The sequence below is a fragment of the Leptonychotes weddellii genome, chromosome 9, assembly GCF_054177405.1.
Source record: "Leptonychotes weddellii isolate Sample4059 chromosome 9, ASM5417740v2, whole genome shotgun sequence".
Lineage (NCBI taxonomy): Eukaryota > Metazoa > Chordata > Mammalia > Carnivora > Phocidae > Leptonychotes > Leptonychotes weddellii.
In genome coordinates this window covers 69,590,954-69,609,388 of record NC_138377.1, presented here as the reverse complement: position 1 = coordinate 69,609,388, position 18,435 = coordinate 69,590,954, and the positions used below count along the sequence as shown (strand labels likewise).

General features: G+C 37.1%; 1 long non-coding RNA gene across 1 annotated transcript in view; it reads right to left on the bottom strand.

Moving 5' to 3' along the window:
- LOC145723277 (uncharacterized) overlaps nucleotides 1-18,435 on the bottom strand; it is a 248,758-nt gene that overhangs the window by 213,437 nt on the left and 16,886 nt on the right. Inside the window, exon 2 of the long non-coding RNA XR_014148202.1 lies at nucleotides 6,132-6,207. This is a non-coding gene — a long non-coding RNA (uncharacterized LOC145723277). The remainder of the gene's footprint in view (nucleotides 1-6,131; nucleotides 6,208-18,435) is intronic.

Genomic DNA, 18,435 nt, shown 5'->3' with positions numbered 1-18,435 from the left:
TAGATAAGACTATGTCATTAGGAACTACATATTGATTTTAATTAGAACAGGCATGCCTCCATTAATATGAGTTGTGATGCCACTAAGGCAGTCGTCGAGGGAGGATTAATTAATTAATTGTAAATTAATTAATCGAGAGTGAATCAAATCAACCTAGGAAAATGAATACAGAACTTGGGGAGGGGAGTTAAACTCAAAACAGATTGAAAACCCAAGACAATTTAAACTGTTCGTCAAGACTGGAGAAAATTAAGCAACTCATTAAAAGAGAGGACCTGTTGTTTTTAAGAAAGCAAAGTAATGACAATAAAGCAATAAATTAAGTTCAAACATTTTCCTTAAAAATAAGATAAGAAATTCTAAAAACTACTAAGATTTTGTCATTCTATGTTTTAGATGTAGAGAAATGATTTGTAGTATGGGGTACTTAATAACACTCATCACAAATTTAATCACTTCATTTTTGGTTCACGGCTAAAGAAGAAACTCACTCAAATGCTTAAAAGGAAATGAATACACTAAATTGAAGGAAAAGTCTATTATAAAGAGAGTTGTGCCCCCCTTTTTATGGGTTTCCCTCTAGTTACTGGATTCCAGTGTTTATGAAACTCAGTGCTTCAGAATTGATCAACATAGATGGTTGACTAACAAGTGAGGTTGATATCTGGAGAAGAAACACTAGATCTAAACAAACTTTACAAATTCAACCATGCAAAATAAACATATAGGTAGGAAAAAACTAAAAATAATATATTAAAATGAAAATCTTTGCATTATAGGGTCATGTTTTTATTTAAAAATGTGTTTAATATTTCTGTGCCTGCACACACACACACACACACACACACACAAATCAGAAGGTTTCCTAATGACCAATGAAGGATTGTGTGTCAATTAAAACCTATTAGCTAGGATTGAGATAAAATATACCAAAATGAAAATTAAAGTCAGATGTGTATGAGACTCTGATTTAAAAAAACAAAACAAAACAAAACCCTGCTCTAAGTAGTCCTCACTTTTAGACAATGCCTTTCCAGTGACAAGGAATTTAAAATGAATGCCAGGAAGAGAAATCCGATTCACCCTGGCTGTACCTGCCTGCAAATAGGATGTTATCTTGGTAAAATATAAAGAGAAACAAACTGTAATAAGCAGTGCTACGCTTTACTAGATCTTTGTTATATGATCAATGCACAGAGTGGCAAAGGCAAGTGGTAAGAAAAGGGAATGCCTGTATGTGCCTTTAACAAGTTTAGGGACCACTTTGGTCAAATGAACACACTGCATTACAGCATAGACTTCTCCGACTTAACCTTAAAGGCATGGTATGCTATGGACCTGCCTATAGTAATTGCCTATAATCACAAAAGTCAGCTGCAATTTGTCCTAGAATAGTTGACAGTGAACCTATAATCACTGCAAAAGGGCACTGTAATTTCCCACATATGAATTAGTTTGTTAATTTAACAACTATTGTGCATATACTATGACTCATGCACTGTTCAGGAGACTGGGATATATTGATAAATAAATACTCCTGTCCTTAAGAAGTTTATATTCTGGCAGACTGACACAGAAAGAAAAACAAAACAAAATAAGCATGAGTAATGTATTATATTAGAAATAAATTGGTGAAAAAGAAATGGTAGATCAGGGTATGAAAGACTGGGGGAAAGGGTGCAATTTTAAATTGGGTGATCAGAGTAGTCCTGATTGAGAAAGTCCTATTTAGAATGTTCTTATTCCAGATAAAAGAGAGAGACAGAGAAAAATTCTAAAATGAATACCTGTTTGGTTTGTTTGAGGAACAGCAAAGTGGAAGAGCTAAGTAAAAGATTTCAAAGAGGAAACAGAGGGCCAGGACGTGTACACCCTGCAGACCACTGTCAACAGGGTCTTTTTCCATGACTTTTTCTCTGAAAAAAAGAGAGAGCCATTATATGGTTTTGGGGCAGAGAACTAATGTGATGATCACCATGCCTGTTCTCATGATGGCAAGGAGACTAGGGCAGAAGCAGAGATCAGTTAGCCAGAGATTGTGATGATCCAGAAGAAAAATGATGAAGGGTCAAATCAGAGTGGTCACTCTAGAGACAATAACCCAATTTCAAATATATCAAGTTGGTAACACCAACAGGATTTGCTAATGTAGTGGATGTGAGATATGAAAAGAGAAAGAGGGTGTGTTGTCAAGGATGACACTAAGGTGTGTGGCCTGAGCAATTACAAGGATAACGCTGGCTTCAACTGAGTTGGGGAGCAAGTTTAGGAGAAAAGATATGATGTTCAGATTTGGGCATGTTAAGTTTGAGATGCCTAGTAGATATCCAAGAAGAAATGTAAAGTAGACAGTTGAATTTATGAATCTGGAGGAAAGAGGTCTGGATTAGATGTACAAATTTGGGAGCCTGGGCATAAAAAAGTATTTAATGCCATGATACTGGATATCACCAAGGGAATGAGTTTTGACAGAGAATTGAAGGGGACCATGGACTAAGCACTGGATCAAACCAGCATTCTCGTCCTTGAAGAAAAGAGGAGGAATAGACAAAAAAGACTGATGGATTGACAAGTAAAGTAGGGAGAAACCTGACAGAGTGTGGGAGCTTGCAAGCCAAGTGATGAAAGTGTCTCCAGGAATGAGTGATCAAATAAGTTTGACATGTAGTTATGAGTGAGTTGAATAGATTTATAAAATGTGGAACTCACTCATTAGAATTAAATAAAAGATCAGTTAAGTAAAGATCACTTATCAGCAAAGTTTGATCTGATCATGAGTTCTAGAGTTAGACGGGGATTCAAATCCCAACTTCATCATTCACTATCCTCGGCTAGTTACTTCATGATTTCTGAGGCTGGTTTCCTAGACATCTGCCTCATAGATCTTCTGTGAAATTCAGTGAAATAGTTTGTGTAAACTCACCTATGAAATGCTTTGGAAGTAATGGGTACTTATCATTTAAAATTTAATGTGTAATACAAATAACACAAATATTAACATGAACTCAAATATTATATAATTGAAATATTATATGCATTATATAATTATATTATTCATTAAATTATATATCATATGATTTCTGCTATTTGTTATATTACTCATGATTTATTTACTCATTTGGTCTTTTAGTTATGTATCAAATATCCTTCAGCATTTACTCTTTGCCAGGCAGGCACCTAAGAAAACAAACATAGACAAGACATGGAACTTATCATTCCTGTAATTTAAAGTACACCAGACTCTGGAACCGATACTCTACAGAATTTATTCCCCCATTTCATGTGAGGAATTTGAGCACTGTCTCTATCACCTACCAGGTAGGTGACCTTAATATAAATAAGTCACTCAAACTCTCTGACCCTCAGAAAAATGGAGACACATTGTCTCTATTTGCAAGGTGGTTAGAAAGATTAGCAGAGCCAGCAGATATTCTTACATCTATTACTAAGTAGGCATTCACAGTATAGATCTTATTAGTACTATAAATTCTGTACATTCTGTCAAAAAGAATGTGGACTTTCTTGAAGTAAATAATTTGTGGTTTTCACTTTTACTGAAAGTTGACATGTTTTTAAGACAGCATTAACTGACACCCTGATAAACAATCTTCCATTTGTTTATATTTACTTTACTTTGTCTCATTTCACAAAGAATTTGAGATAGTTTAAAAGGAGATTATGGAAAGTGATAATAATGATAAAAATATAAAATCACAAATGTATATATACAGAATATATATATGCTTTCATACTTATTTAATTTTTATGGTAGATTTCAAATTTAATTCCGAGCTTCCTGGCAGCCAGCACTAAAGGGAAATAACAGTTACACAATCTCATTATCAACAAGGAAGAAGATTCTAGATTCTCACCAAAGAAACAAAAGTTTGCTTAGCATTAAACTCTAAAAGATATTTCTTAGTCAAGACTTCATATAGGATATATGGAGTGATACAGATTGTAACTGTAATTATTTTTGTAACAAATGTAGTTATGAATTTTGTAGAAATGTTTCTTGTAATAACTTTTAATTAAAAATTTGAGTCCTAATGTAAAAAAATAACAGTAATAATTTTGTGAAAATGTAGTCCAAATATGGTAATATCAGACTACTTAATAATTCAAAAATGCTCTCTAATTTTCTGTGTGCATCTTATCATCCCTAATATATTTATATGCATGTTTGTTTATTTATAATATAATATATATTATATATTATACATATAATACATATATAATACATATTCTATGTATACATGTATACACATATATATTTTGCTATATTTACACTAATTTAGAATTTTTAGAGGAATAGATGAGCTTTAAAGTATCTATAACAAACATCGCTTCCCCTCTCAGACTTTCAGTGGGAGCTGGATGGTAGAAAAAGACCTGAGGGACCTGTGTTCTGTATTGCTAGATAAGGACAAAGGAATATTCTTGAGAAACTGAGCTAACATGGTAAGTTTAACATTCTATTAGAAAAACTGTGACCTTTCCAGGATTTTCACACTGATGGACACCCAGGTATGTACCCTCACCACCATATGACACTAATTCTCAAAATGGTTTACAGACAATAACCAGAATTTTTCTCAGGGGGCATTTTTGGTCAATATCACATAAATATACCTTTGAAGTTGCAATGGTAAGCTCTGTTGAAGATGTATCTTTCCAAGAATATAACACTACAATTTTCTTTATGTAAACCCAGATGCTCATAAAGGCCTCCTGGGCCTGGTTCACATGTGAAAAAGATCATCCAAGCATTGCTACTTTTGATTCTCTTAGAAATATATGACATTCTAGCTTGCAAAGATGTTTGTCTGTAGTTGTTGTCTTTTTTGTTTGGTCGTCGTTGTTGTTGTTGTTGTCGCTGTTGTCAGTTCCCCCTTCTTTTCAAAAGTTCTTGGCCAATCCTGATTTCCCTTTAAAGATGCACTTGATGCTATTGGGGAAATGTCAGAAATAATGAAGAAAAATCCTAACATGCTGTCCAACTGAAGTCCATCTTTTGAAATGAAAAACATTCATAATGAAAATGAGTTGACAGCTTACTTGATGATATTTACAGCTGGATATGACGTCAATCGGAAGGGTAGTACAGATCAATTTTAATGGCAAGCAGCTAAGCACGTTTATTGATCTGGCAGCTTGCTACTCATTAATATGCTAGCACCAGGGACATGGGAGAAGCATAAAACAACAAGTGACTTTGAGCCTTTAAAGTAGATAATTTAAGAGTGCTGATTTGATGATCACAAGGGAAAGTGGGAATTCGTGATTTAACCTCCATTCACTACCTCTCAACTAAAAATTGATCACCATCCTAGGAGTCATATTTCATTTGAGAGAAATTTAATATATTTCATAATTTCCTCTTTAAGCCCTTTGCTTTAAGGGATGTCATTTGCTGTCTGGCTAATCCTAAAGTGGACTTTTTTTTCCCCCTGGAAGTACAGAATCATTTCTGCTAGAGCAGAGTGACCATGTAGGTGAAACATGAATCAAAAGCATGTAAGAATACCATGTATCCCCTTTGTCTGCTTCCATATTTCCTTTCTACCCTATAAGGACAATAACATTAGTCCCTCCCTGGAATATAAAAATGGTTAAGATCATGTCTATTAGGTGCTGCTAGAAGACATTTATTTTAGGAACAGTAAAAGCCGTCAGTAGTACCCACACAGTAGTCAATATTACAAATATATATCACTTGAATGTGGCCACCGCTATCGAGACTAAAGTTTTCCTCGTCGGGAAGAGCTGTGAATGCCCTGCTGATCACCAAATAAACTTTTCATTCAGACATTTCGCTTTGTATTTTAATATACCTAATGGAGTCTAACCAAATGGATGTTAGGTGGGCTGTCTGTAATAATGAACTTCCTAACCTCTAGAGATGCAGTACATCTATCTGCTCAGATCAAAATGTGTTGTTTATGAAGCTCCTACACTCTGGAGACATATGTACAGTACCAATGTGAAAATAACAAGTTTCAAATTCTTCAAATGGTTCCTAGTCAGCCATTGAGGAAGCATTAACCCCCACAGTGTGGAATGAATCCTTCTTCAAATCTGCAAATGGTGCAAATCCTTAGTAGCAGTATCTGATGTACAAAGATTCTTACCTGGTCATTGTTGGAAGGGAAAATAATAAATTTCAACCTGAAGAGCTTTGTGTTTTCCTGCATAAGTCCGAATGGCCTGTTGAGGTGAGAGTAGAGAAGAACCAAGTCAAGAATTCATGGTGATTTATGATCTCTTATAATCAAGACCTTTTCCCTCTTCTTTCTTAATGCTGCCAGATTGAAATCCATATTTTGTGTGGTCTTATAAGAAATAAAAAAACAACTATTAATTTCACCAAATGCATATTCTCTATACCTATTGGCTAATAATACTCAGTGATGGCCTTTGTAAGAAATTTGGGGTTACCAAGCCATTTATAAATCTTATTACTGATGTCCAAATAGAAAAAGGCAGTTCCAAATAATGGACTTATAATACTACCACTGTTCTCTTGTTTTCTAAATACCAATTCTACTTTTTCTCATTTATTCTTCCTACCACTTTGTTTATTAAGATTATTTTTTCATTCTCTGGAAAAGTTTGGGTAAAACAAAAACAATTTCTTGCATTGAAAGCACGTATCTATTAATACTTTCTGGGTGAATAGGGATGAGGAAGGAATCCCTAAAATGTAGACATGTAACTTATTTCTAGCATCCCTTGCTATAAAGTAACTTGACATTAGGATTATTAATATTTATATTGCTTAAGAACACTATAGAATTCAATTACTTATCAACAGAAATCCACTGAATAGCTAAATGAGTTAATTCTAAGAAAGTATCAGAATATGAAATGCATATTTCATATATTAATTTTTTTTTAAGATTTTATTTATTTGCAAGAGAGAGAATGAGAGACAGAGAGCATGAGAGGGAGGAGGGTCAGAGGGAGAAGCAGACTCCCTGCCGAGCAGGGAGCCCGATGCGGGACTCGATCCTGGGACTCCAGGATCATGACCTGAGCCGAAGGCAGTTGCTTAACCAACTGAGCCACCCAGGCGCCCCATATTTCATATATTAAATAGGAAAGATGTTAAAATTATTAAAGATGCTAAAATAATATTTGTTTAATATTAAACATTTTAAATTTAGAAAGTTTTTTTAAATAATAAAGATATTAAAATGGGGAATCCCAAATACAGTGAATGCTGTTCAGTCTGCCTAAATCCCCTTCATTGGGTCAATGTAAGCTGCTATGAGTGTTGGGAAATAGCCTTTGACTTAAAGAGAGCCATTACACCTGGGAAATCACACACATACACACACACACACACACACACACACACTCATAGGAGAGGGAATGAGCAATCCTTACCCAATGACTAATTCACATGGAGGTACAAAAGGTTAGCTTCTTACCTCATTGTGAGAGACCAAATCTAAGGTACAATACATGCTTCAGAACTCCCTGTGGAATCAAGCTGAGAGCCACATCCTTGCTGAGATCCTTTCCCCATCATATTCTACTTCCTCTCTTCCTTTCTCCTAAGAGCATTCTCTCAATAAACAATGTGTACCCAAATTCCTGTCTCAGGCTCTGCTTCTATAGAACCCAAGCAAGATACCAAGTTAAGTGCTGGATTCCCAAACACAGGAAGAAAACATACTTCTGAGGTACTTCCCTAATAAAGAAAATCTTAGCAACAATTTTATTTTGTTTTGTTTTGTTTCTAATAGGCAGTTCTGGGGAAAGGTTGGTGTAATAAAATGAAGCCACGGCAAGTGATTGAATAATTTCATACATCAATCAGAATTCAAATTTCCAGCTTTAGAAATTTTAACTTAGTGTGGGCTCTTACCTTGACACCTAGCCTCTTGACATCCCCTAATGTTCTTGTGGTGGCTTTGATGAGGGTTATTTCTGAACTCAGCCCATACAGATCACTCATCTTCCCTCTTTATTCAGCCTCTCTCCCACCCTATTCAATATTTTGTGTTATTTTATCCATCACTTCTAGGGCAAGGCTCTGAGCAGTACTATACACAGTGGGAATCATTAAATATTTGTTAAATCTATTCTTTTGGCTATATGAATCAGTAATTGAGGTCTAAGAGAAAAAGCAGGAAAAGAGCTGTCCATTCAGTAAGTACAGCTAAAGAAAAAAGAATGGGAAATTGCACATTCTCATATAGGTACTAAGACAAGAGACGGAAACCTGTCCCTAATCATTGTCACTGGCTCCAAAGAGGACAAGAGACAAGAGAGGATACCAATATTAAATTACTCATGACTCTTCTTGACCCCGAAAAAGAGAATATTTATTTCCCTTCAATTCACATATGCTGCCCAGAAGTGAGCTTCCTGGAATTTCTATTAAGAATCCAGATTACATAGCAATAATTTTCAGGTGCCACGGTCTCTGCTAATAGTGAGCTCCAAAAGAAGGACAGCAGAAAGGAGACAAGCCATATGGCAGTCCAGAGCTGTAGAGATTCAGGGACAATTTGAATGGATATAAATTAAGGATAGAATTTAAAACAGTAGAAATCATAGTCCAGAAATTCAGGGTGCAAGAAATAGACATGATCTCATTTTTCTATAAGCCAACCTCATTTCTCTTTCAAACCCTACCCCTTGATTCTGTGGCATTAGCAGAAAATTTAATCTCACTGTTGGGGGGGACACCCACCCCTCTTTTACAACATTGGTTAAGTCCCAGGAGATTTACATAGGGCCAGGGTCACTTGAAGACATGTGAGTAGGGGAATGTAGGGAAGGGAGTGATGGCTGGCAGTCACATAGTTCGTGGTTGGCCTGTCCCAGAGTCCTGTCCATAAGGCTCCCTGGACCAGTGGGTTCTCCTGCAGGGCACTGCCTGGGCATCTCTGTGAGGCCACTGAGGTGCATATTTTGGCCATCCCCTCCTTGAGGTGATACTACCTGGCCAGTCTGCTGAACCCCTTTCTCAGGAGTTTACTGACCTCTCTACTCTCATTACTGTTCTGTATCTCTCCTCCTCCTCCTCCTCCTGGGCCAGGGGAATCCTTTCTGTTCTAAGGGGAAATCTCTTGATTTCTCTTAATGTCTGCCTCAAAAGCACTTCCTTTTTCTTGCAGTTTCAAATGTCAGTAGGCCTCAAGCTTGGTGGAGACCTCAAGTTTTGCCTGCTATTTAGTGGCTAATTTGCACTAGGGAATACAGGTATATTCCAATCTCAGACTCTATCTTCCTTTATTTTCTAAGGATCATACTATTTCCAATTAGAAAGGCTATTGCAAGTCATTCACGTTCTTGAAATTCATGGAAGTGTGTTCATCATGAACTTTTCTTACTCATAAGGTTTCCAGAGAGCCCTGTGAAATACTCCCTTTAAATGTTCACCCATATTATTCCTATATATTAAAAGTCTGTTAATGGTAAACTATCTTGCACATCAGAGAGCGCCTGCCAAGTAAATTCTCAATGTTTCCAAAAGAAACAAATGGAAATGGGAGAGAACATGCCTGGTAAAGATTAGGAGACAAGTAACATGGGCAGCAAGTTCAAGAGATGCTGGTTTAGCCTTCAGGCAGCACCAAACTTGCAAGGCTGGCACCACTTTCAAATCAGTTTCAATACTTATCCACATCAGAAATGCAAAACAGGGGCACCTGGGTGGCTCAGTCCATTAAGCATCTGCCTTTGCCTCAGACTGTGATCTAGGGGTCCTGGGATGGAGCCCCCCATCTCGGGCTCCTTGCTCAGCGGGGAGCCTGCTTCCTCCTTTCCCTTTGTCCCTCCACACCACCGCTCCCCCGCCCCCGCTTACCTGCTCTCTCTCACTCAAATAAATAAATAAAATCTTGTAAAAAAGAAATATAAAACAACTCTACATCACGAGAAAAATCCTTTTACTACGTAGAAAACAGAATTCTCCATTCATAGGGGGAAAAAAAGAGTTAAAATCTTTTCTGCTTTCAACTCCCAACTAGTAAAGTTTTTGAGAAATCCTAAGAGATGGAAGGGAACCAAGTCGAAAGTCATTCCCTTTTCTTTTTGATTTATTTCAATCTCTTTTCACAGAGACAGCCATTGAGACAAGTATTTTTTATGTCAACTCACTGAGGACTTGACTGCAGCCATCGGAAAGACGCAATAATTGATTTCAATAATTAATTCCTGCTTGCCGAAGTAATGTTGCTTGTGCACTCCTCCTCAGGCCCCAGTTAAAAGGAACTCAGAGGCAGGAGTGCATAAACAGCTACATTACTTTGGGGAGTGAAAGTCCCCTAACATACTGTAGATTTGGGAAGAGCTTTTAGGCCGGGGGCTATTTGAAGTTAATTCCTAGAGAGTTTGCTATTACCTCATGTTGTCCATGATTTTCTAAAACTAATTCAGAGGAGTAGAAAGCCAGGTGGAGAGCTTGGTGCCTTTGCAACAATTGATCTCAGCTCAATCAGAAAATCCACCTTCACACTATATCGAAAGTTCTCTCAAAAACAAAAGAGGGAGAGAAAGAGCTCTGGAAGGTAGGGCATCAGGAAGAAGGAGAGCTGAAAATTGAAAAAGAATCAGAAATGAATACCATTTCTGAGGTAAACAAAGTGGAAAATGCTATTTGGGAAACCAAATGACCCCTGGTCCCTTTTCATTTAAATGATTTCTAAAACCCAGAACCACTTCTAACTCTAGTCAAAAGTGTTAAAATGGAGCTATTTTATGGTTCTTTCAAAAGAGTTAAATACGCTGTGCTATCTTGCATGCCTAATATAAACAGAAACTAAACTGACTCCATATGACAGTATTTTATTGCTTCCTCTAAGATATTTCCATGCATTTTAAAAATAATATTTTGTATGCCTTAATACGACGATATAAAAATAAAACTCAACTCAGAGGCAATACTTTAGAATATTTATCCTTAACAGAAAGGCTGTTAAATACTCAGATCTTTGCAAACTTATCACTTAAAAATTACTTTAACCAGCTCCCTCACCCCAGATTATATACCCAGCTCCCCTTAACCCAAAATGTGTCACAACACAGGCTTTTCACTAATCGGGGAATTTACAATCCCAAACTGATTGTGATGTCAATGCTTTATTGTTAATGAAGGCCTATAAAGGACTGGGAAGCATAAATGGAAAGCAGGCCCTTATTAGGCATGGACCATACACAGCCATGCCCAGGTACAAGAACCGATCTCTTGTTACTACTTGGTCCCAGGGCGATAAGGTTCCTGATGTAAAGAACAGATTAAAAGTAAAATGAGACCAGATGTTTTTCCTATTAGATGGATTAAGTCAGACCAAACCTAAAATTAGGAAAACACGCAGGGCTGATTTACTACCATGCTGTGATGGGTGGCTGCGCTGGGAGCTGTGGCCAGTGGCCGCAGAGCTAGCTCTCCATTTATTAATGGGGCTCTGGGAGTGGGAAGGCCTCACCCCTGACTGCTCTAAAAATGCTGAACGAGGGCTCCAGCCTGGTGATGAAAGCTGCTGTCTGAAGGTGGACCCTTGGTAAAAACAACATTAAAATCGACTTCAAATACAGCTGATGGTACAAAGGGGAGAAGGAAAGGCTCAGCTTTACTATCTTCTTGAATAAAAATACTTTAGAAATAAAAGTACCAAATTAGCCCAGCTCCAAGCATTTTTTCCCTGAAAACACAGTCTTGTTATGAGTAGGAAAATCAACTTTACTGAGTCTCACGTGGACCAAAATCAGACAGTTCAACCCCAAAGTGTTTTTTTGCATGCTGAGCTCAGAGAGCGTCTAATGGAATAAGGCTATTGTAAGAGTTTGCCAGATTAACCTCCCCGGATAGGAGTGAGGCCAGGTTTAACAAAATAAAGAGTCAGGATGTTCAGAAACTCTGCTGAAACTGCTAGTCCTTTGACCAAATGGAGCTCCTTGCCAAAAACTCAGTGCAAGAAAGAATTATTTGAAGAATAGCCTGTTATCTTGAAAGCTTATTTAAAACTATAAATTTGAAGGAAAACTTAAAAATGTGCTTTTTCAGGGTGCCTGGGTGGCTCAGATGGTTGAGCGTCTGCCTTCGGCTCAGGTCATGATCTCAGGGTCCTGGGATCGAGTCCCGCATCGGGCTCCCTGCTCCTTGGGAGCCTGCTTCTCCCTCTGCCTCTCTCTCTCTGTCTCTAATGAATAAATAAATAAAATCTTTAAAAAAAATGTGCTTTTTCAGACAGTGGATTCATTATACCAAATAATCTTTGGACAGGTGCACCCTTGGGAGAGTCTCAAAAAGTAAATTTCTTCCTAATTCTGCTACGTTGTTTATATCCTAGGTACTTTTCAGTATCTTTCAATAAGATTTGTCGTTACCATTGTGTGTTTTGTTTTTGCTTTCATTCTGCATCCTCAGTCAATTCACATCACTTATATGCCCACCCATCTCCCTTAGGTCTACATTACTCTAGTTCTCATAAGAAAAAGTTTGCTGAAGAACAGAAAGCTGGCAAGAAAGCAAGTCTTAAGTCTCCTCCCAAGACCACTCCCTCAGTCATGGGGACTCCTGCGAAGATTATTTCGCACTTTTGCAGAAAGTATGATGATGAATTTTCTCAGTGTAAATTGCATTTAGCCCTCAAAACTCCATATGTATATATGAGGTTAAATAAGTGTCACTTTTTGCCAGTGAGGAGTGAGTTATGCTGACTTCTGTATTTGGCTTACCCTAGAGACATAACCCAGTATCCCCGGGCAATCAAGGAGGTCCACATGGGGTGCTGGTAGGAGAAAAGGGAACACACACAAACCCTAATATAAGACCAATAGCTGGCAGAGGATATGTACATAGCTAGAAACTGGACGCCTAAGCTAGGACCAGAAAACAGGAAGGTAAGAGAAGAACACGGTCATGGCTTCTAGGGAGTCAAGAAACCAAGCCAAAGGAAAAATAAAGGGACACTAAAAGGAAGAAAAAAATCTCTCTCTGTCTCTCTCTCTCTCTCTCTCTCACACACACACACACACACACACACCCCACAGCTGAGAGGGTGATAATTCCAGTTTTGCTTTTTTTTTTTTGCTACAAAAGGCAGATTCAGATAGCAATCTCTATAAGTGAAGTAAAATGACACAACAAATACCATCCTGAAACTTTTAAGCAGGCATTTGGGAAACCTGCTGTTTGTACGCATAAGCTGTTAGCCAGCAGATGGAAAAATATCACTTTTGTAGGAACAAAGGGTCACCACCTAATTTATGGCACCTACTGTCTCAAAATATTGCTCCTCTATTTTTTTGTAACTAAAGGAACACATCAGAAATTACACTATAGCAACAAGAGTATTTGTTGTACTTGAACATGTTAGTTTGGGACTCATCTCTGTTACACCAATGATCAGGCGCATCATTTTGAAGTGTTTGACCTTATATATTATTTTCATTTGCAGAACACCAGAAATGTGATGTATTCTAACATGTAGACTGTATCCCAAAATAGACATTGTTAATGCATGGTTTGAGTGTGACAGTAATGTAGTAAAATGCCTACATTATCATAATATGCTGATGGTGATGTCATTCAACAAAACTTATCTTTCTGGCCGGGCTCTTGACATTTAGTATGATTCCAGTTCTTTGGGAAAGGATGTCTAATTCTCCCAAAAAGAAGAAATCTGGCACTAGACAGTCCAAGTTAAAGTAAACATATACCTTGTAATCTTATTTGGACTTAATATTTTCTTAAGTCTAGAATTCCTGCAGCATTTTCTAGCTTGCAGAGTTAAGGGCAAATTTATGTCTACTGTCAAAACACTTAATCCAGCTTTCTTCTATGTTATAAACAAATGTTCTTGTTGAGTGTGAGGTGGGAGTCATGGAGTTGGGGGAGAGATGGGCTGTGTATTTATGTTTTTGTAAAAAATCTCTATGAGACTGTCATCACTCAAAAACTATAGTTTCCTTGAGGACGAGTTACCCATCCCTAAGAGAAATGGCTCTTTGATTTAGTTACAACTGAATGTTTCTACAGGTAGGTACCTTAAACATCACACAACTGAGAAGACTATTTGCAAACTAGTTCTTCCATAAGCTGCATTCTTGGTGGTAAATGCTAGTTAGTTCATGGCTTGATAAAATGTAGCTCTAGAAAACATAAACATGTCTGTAATTTCTTGAGATAGTAATGAAGAAGTCTAGATTTTAAAGAACTATCATGAAAAGTCAGTGATTAATCTTCCTCCGATGGCACATTGTTTCCATTAACATTTAGTGTAGTCCTATATTTACCTTATGAAACAAATAATTTTAATAGATGAAAATAAATAATTTTAATAGATGGTATTCATTTTGTGAAAATTCCAAATTAGTAACAAGTTTTACAGAAGGTGTACCTTTTGTATTCTTTTTACAACTGTTGCTACAGTAATCACATGGCAGCCTGGGATCTTAGGAACCACCCAAATAGCCCCTTGCCTCTAGACATGACTATACTTAAACCAGAAAGATGACTGTTCATGCTTTTCTTTAAAACCTTAGAGGAAGCATATAGTAGTTAGATTATCGTGGTAACTATGCAATATCTGTGAGTAATATATACAACTGCCTTTTTATGGCTACTGCATTAAGAGTATTTCTGTTCATTCCATTTTAAATTCTATTCGAATGGAAGTGTGAATTCACTGTTAAATAGATACATAACCTATGTAACTCAAGAGAGAATAGAATGTCAAAGAATGAAAATTGTTCTACATGAAAATCTTGTTATATTACTTTGGCAGTATTAAATTGGTAAATTAATAAAAACGTTCAGGTGTAATTCTCTTACGCAATGAAGTACTTCTGAAAACTTCTGCAAAATGAATCATATTGAAAGCTTTCTATTTTAAAGGAATCATATGGTAAATACTTTATAGAGTAAATCATCTTTTTCATGCATTCAGGTATATATATGTGTGTGTGTATATATATATATATATATATCCTAAACTGACCCTCATCTATATTCAAGTTTATCTTAATATCTTAATATTCAAATTAACAGTCACACCAAATTGTATTCAAACCTCTTTTACTGGGCCAATAGGAAGGCAAAATTTCAACTTGATATATTTTATTATAGGGTCATTATCTCAGTGAATTCATCCATTCAGTCTGCTATAACAAAAATACCATAGGCTGGATGGCTTACACAACAAACATTTATTTCTCACAGTTCTGGAGGCTGGGAAGTCTACAATCAAGGCACAAGCAGATGCTGTGTCTGGTAAGAGCCTGCCTCCTCACTGATGGACCGCTGCCATATTGCTATGTCCTCACATGGAAGCTGGCTAGCTCTCTTGTGTGTTTCTTTACAGAAGGGCACGAATCCCATTGCGTGGGCCCCACTCTCATGACCTAATTACAGTCCCATCTCCATACACCGTCACACTGGATATGAGGGTTTCAACATATGAATTGTGGGGGACATAAACATTTGGTCCATGACGGTTGTTCTGAAGTTATTTATTTTTCACAAGGTATAACATCATCTGACACAAAATTCAAAAAGTATAAATGGGACTACCGTGAAAAGTAAGTCACCCTTTGTTATGGGCTGAATTATGGTCCCCTCCATAAAATTCATCTGTTGAAGTTCTGACCTGCAGTACCTCTGAATGGGAGGCAGGGTCTTGAAAGAGGTGGTAAGTTAAAATGAGACCATTCAGATAGGCCTGAATCCAATCTGACTGGTGGCCTTCTAAGAAGAGGAAATTTGGATACATATGAGACATCAGGAACGTATGCTCACAAAGGAAAGACCATGTGAGGATACAACAAGAAAGTGGCCATCTATAAGCCAAAGAGAGAGGTCTCAGAAGAAATCAAACCTGCCAACACTTTGATGTGGGACTTTAAGCCTCTAGAACTGTGAGAAAATAATGTGTATTATTTAAGCCACCCAGTCTGTGGTACTTTGTTATGGCAGCCCTCACAAACCAATACACCCTTACACCTCTTCTCCTCAGCCACATAATTACCCTCCCTGGAGGCAACAATTTTAACAGACTCTTATCTAGTGCCCCAAAGAGATTTCATGTACTACATCAGGCAGATATTTGATATGTGCATGCATGTATAATACCTTACACTCTATTCTGGATCTTCTTTTTTCACTTAGTTCACTTCATATCAAAATGTGTTATTTTGTGGCTGCATAATATTCCACTGTATGAATATATCATAATTTATTTAGCCACTTCTCTATTAATGGATATTCAGGTTGATTCCAGTATTTTGTTATTCTAATAAATACTACAATAAATCTTGTACATATATGTTCATTTGTGTGAGTATATTTGTAGAACAATTTTTAGAAGTGGAATTTCAGGGCCAAAAGATATGTGTATTTTAAATTTATAACAAATTGTCAAATGGCCACTGCAGAAATTATACCAATTTTGACTCACACTAAAACAATGTATGAAAGTGTCTATTTTCCCACATTCTCACTAGCATTAGGATGTATAAAATTTTATATGTGGTTTCCCATTATAAGTTAATAGCATATCTATTACTATAAATGAAATTAAGCTTTTAAAAATCTTTTTAGGAGCTGTCTGGACAGGGGTGCCTGGGTGGCTCAATTGGTTAAGTGTCTGCTTTCAGCTCAGGTCATGAACTCAGGGTCCTGGGCTTGAGTCCCGAATCAGACTCCCTGCTCAATGGGAAGTCTGCTTCTCCCTCTTGCTCTGCCCCTGCTCATGCTCTCTCTCTCTCTCAAAGAAATATTTTTTTAAAAAAAGAGCTGTTTGGATTATCTTTTCAGTAAACTGTTCATATTCCTTTCCCATTGTTTCATTGGATTGTTGGTAATTTTACTATTAATTTTATAAATTCTGTACATATTAAGAACATTAGCCTTGTTCTTTTTTAATTTAATTTTATTATGTCATGTTAATCACCATACATTACATCCTTAGTTTTTGAGGTAGTGTTCCATGATTCATTGTTTGCCTATAACACCCAGTGCTCCATTCAGTACGTGCCCTCTTTAATATCCATCACCAGACTAACCCATCCCCCCACCCCCCTCCCCTCTAGAACCCTCAGTTTGTTTCTCAGAGTCCATAGTCTCTCATGGTTCGTCTCCCCCTCCGATTTCCCCCCCCTTCATTTTTCCCTTCCTACTATCTTATTTTTTTTTAATATATAATGTATTATTTGTTTTAGAGGTACAGGTCTGTGATTCATCAGTCTTACACAATTCACAGCGCTCACCATAGCACATACCCTCCCCAATGTCTATCACTCAGCCACCCCATGCCTCCCACCCCCACCACTCCAGTAACCCTGTTTGTTTCCTGAGATTAAGAATTCCTCATATCAGTGAGATCATATGATACATGTCAGTGTAGTATCTGTTCTTATCAGTTTAGCCTTGTTCTATTAATACGTGTTTACAAATTATTTTTTCCCAACTTGCTATTTGTCTTTTGAATGTGTTTATGATGCTTTTCCCATGGACACTTTATTTATTTATTTATTTATTTATTTACTTACTTACCTACTTACTTATTTAGAGATTTGATTGATTGATTGATTGATTTGACACACACACACACACAGAGTACAAGCAGGATGAGCGACAGGCAGAGGGAGAAGGAGAAGCAGGCTCCTAACTGAGCAGGGAGCCTGATGCGGGGGCTGGATCCCAGGACCCTGGGATCATTACCTGAGCCGAAGGCAGATGCCTAACTGACTGAGCCACCCAAGTGCTCACCCATGGACATTTTTTTTTTATTTCATTAAAATTATTTAAGAAGAAAATAAGGGTGCACAGTGACTCATGAAATGAAGATCTATTCAAGTGGAATTAATATAATTACTAATAAAAGATTTCAACATTATTTGAATGACTAATGCTTAAGATAGGGGGAGCTAAAAAGGCAATACTGCATCTAATTTACTATCTTGGTATTTTTTTTCTTTCTTTCTTTTTTTTTTTTTATCTTATGTTAGTCACCATACAATACATCATTAGTTTCTGATGTGGTGATCCACTATCCATTGTTTTCGTATAACACCCAGTGCTCCATGCAGTACGTGTCCTCCTTAATACCCATCACCGGACTAACCAATCCCCTCTCCCCCCCTCCCCTCTAAAACCCTGTTTGTTTCTCAGAGTCCATAGTCTCTCATGGTTCATCTCTCCCTCCGATTTCCCCCCCTTCAGTTTTCCCTTCCTTCTCCTAATGTCCTGCATGCTATTCCTTATGTTCCACAAATAAGTGAAACCATATGATAATTGACTTTCTCTGCTTGACTTATTTCACTTAGCATAATCTCCTCTAGTCCCATCCATGCTGATGTAAAAGTTGGGTATTCATCCTTTCTGATGGCTGAGTAATATTCCATTGTAAATATGGCCCACATCTTCTTTATCCATTCATCTGTTGAAGGGCATCTCGGCTCTTTCCACAGTTTGGC